Source organism: Leptonychotes weddellii, unplaced genomic scaffold (assembly GCF_054177405.1).
Source record: "Leptonychotes weddellii isolate Sample4059 unplaced genomic scaffold, ASM5417740v2 HiC_scaffold_24910, whole genome shotgun sequence".
Taxonomy (NCBI): Eukaryota; Metazoa; Chordata; class Mammalia; order Carnivora; family Phocidae; genus Leptonychotes; species Leptonychotes weddellii.
The window spans coordinates 1-2220 of NW_027840189.1; the positions used below are offsets into that span (position 1 = coordinate 1).

Sequence of the window (2220 nt, forward strand, 5' to 3'; positions counted from 1 at the left end):
GTATGTGCCCACATACAAAATAAAATCCACATATGCTCAGGACCTGCGTCTGTGTCAAGAAGCTTCTGCAAGTGGGGCGCCTGGGTGGCTCAGTCGTTGGGCATCTGCCTTTGGCTCAGGTCATGATCCCAGTGTCCTGGGATCGAGCCCCACATCGGGCTCTCTGCTCTGCAGGAAGCCTGCTTCTCCCTCTCCCACTCCCCCTGCCTTGTTCCCTCTCTCACTGTGTCTCTCTCTGTCAAATAAATAAATAAAATCTTGAAAAAAAAAAAAGCTTCTGCAAGTTCTCTCTCTCCTACCACATCCAGTTTAGTTTCTCTAGCGGCCTTTGAGGTGGCTTAGTCATTAAGAATCTGCCTTCGGCTCAGGTCATGATCCCAGCGTCCTGGGATCGAGCCCCTCATCGAGCCCCTCATCGGGCTCCCTGCTCCGTGGGAAGCCTGTTTCTCCCTCTCCCCCTCCCCCTGCTTGTGTTCACTCTCTCACTGTGTCTCTCTCTGTCAAATAAATAAATAAAATCTTAAAAAAAACAACAACAACTATGGAACGCTTCATGAATTTTCATGTCATCCTTGCCTATGGGCCTTGATAATCTTCTCTGTATCATTCCAATTTTAGTACATGTGTTGCTGAAGCAAGCACTCAACATTCTATCATTTTTAATCTATACAAGTGGCAATTGTAGATGGCTCAATTAAATAATAATAGTGTTTGGTCATGATAGAAACTTCTACTAAACTTAAATAATTTTACAATTTGGGAATAAAAATTTGAAAATATTTTCTTTTGAAATAGTATATTAACAATTGATGTACCTTAAAATATGAGGATACAGTGATTCTTTTTGATTATTTCAGTACATATTAAGTTGTTTGGTCTATGTACTTTCGTACACTTTTTTAGTCGATGTTATAAAACAGTAGCTTTTAACATTTTTTTTGTAGCATCAGAGTCCTTTCTTTATGCACAACCTTATGAAGAAAGTCAGAGTATACAGAAATGAAAATAGTTTTTCTTGTGGAAGAAGGTTAAGTGGGAAACTCATTACCTCAGCTTTCCCATTGCAGCTCAACACAGGGTCACTTGGGTAACTATTTTTACCCTAGAGCATAAGATTCAAAGCTCATTTTAATTAAATATTACGGACCAATTTTAGCATCTATGGGACACTGGTTAGATGATAGCTGAAAAGCAAAAATGAGAAATCTCTTTCAAGATATTCACATGAGTATTGTACTTGGACACCAAGTCTGTTTGCTCAGGCTGCCAAGTTTGTGCCATGATATTTCAAGGGTGGAAGCCCCAAATCCTAAAATGTGATTGGAAACCTTCCCTCTCTGAATGCACTGGTACACATGATCTGTCCAAGGCATGCTTTAATTTGGAACCCAAATACGGATCTCTCCTTGAAGAATACTTGTGGTACCAATTTTTGGTAGTGTTTCTGTCTTAGTTCTGGCTGCCATAACAAAAATACTATAGACTGGGTGGCTTAAGTATCAAATATTTATTTCTCACAGTTTTGAAGGTTGGAAAGTTCAAGATAAAGGCACCATCAGATCTGATATCCTGTAAGAGCTTGCTTTCTGGTGCATAGATGGTTGGTCTCTCCCAGTGTCCTTACATGGTAGAGGGGATGAGGGACCTCTTTGGGGTCATTAGTATAATGACACTAATCTCATTCATGAGGGTTCCACTCTCATGACCTAAGTACCTTCCAAATGCTTCACCTCCTAATACTTCCACAGATTTGGTGTCTGATGAGAGCTCACTTTCTTGTTTGTATATGGCCTCTTCTGGCTGTATCTTTAGATGGTAGACAGCAGAGAAAAGAAGCGAGCTCTCTTGTGTTTCCTCTTAAAAGGGCACTAATCCATTTCATGAGGACTTCATATGCATGACCTAATTACTTCCCAAAGGCCCTATCTCCAAATACCATCACACTAAGGGTTGGAATTTCAACAGTGAATTTTAGGGAGACACAAACATTTAGTACATAACAGCTTACAAATCTTTGTAATCATGTTTAAATCATTATGTAAAGTCAATCTATGTTTTTCATTTCCCCCACCAACAAAAAATTATTAAAAAGTCAAAGGCATTAAGAATTCCCCATATCAGTGAGATCATATGATACATGTCTTTCTCTGACTGACTAACAATCTGAGGGTTGCTGGAGTGGTGGGGGGTGGGAGGGATGGGGTGGCTGGGTGATAGACA

The 2220-nt window shown here is 40.1% G+C and overlaps 1 non-coding gene across 1 annotated transcript; it reads right to left on the reverse strand.

The window, feature by feature from the left end:
• Positions 1 to 535: 535 nt before the first annotated feature.
• On the reverse strand, positions 536 to 642 carry LOC115939780 (U6 spliceosomal RNA). The gene has a single exon (XR_004074552.2). It is a non-coding gene; the product is annotated as a U6 spliceosomal RNA (small nuclear RNA).
• Between the last annotated feature and the right edge of the window lie 1578 nt (positions 643 to 2220).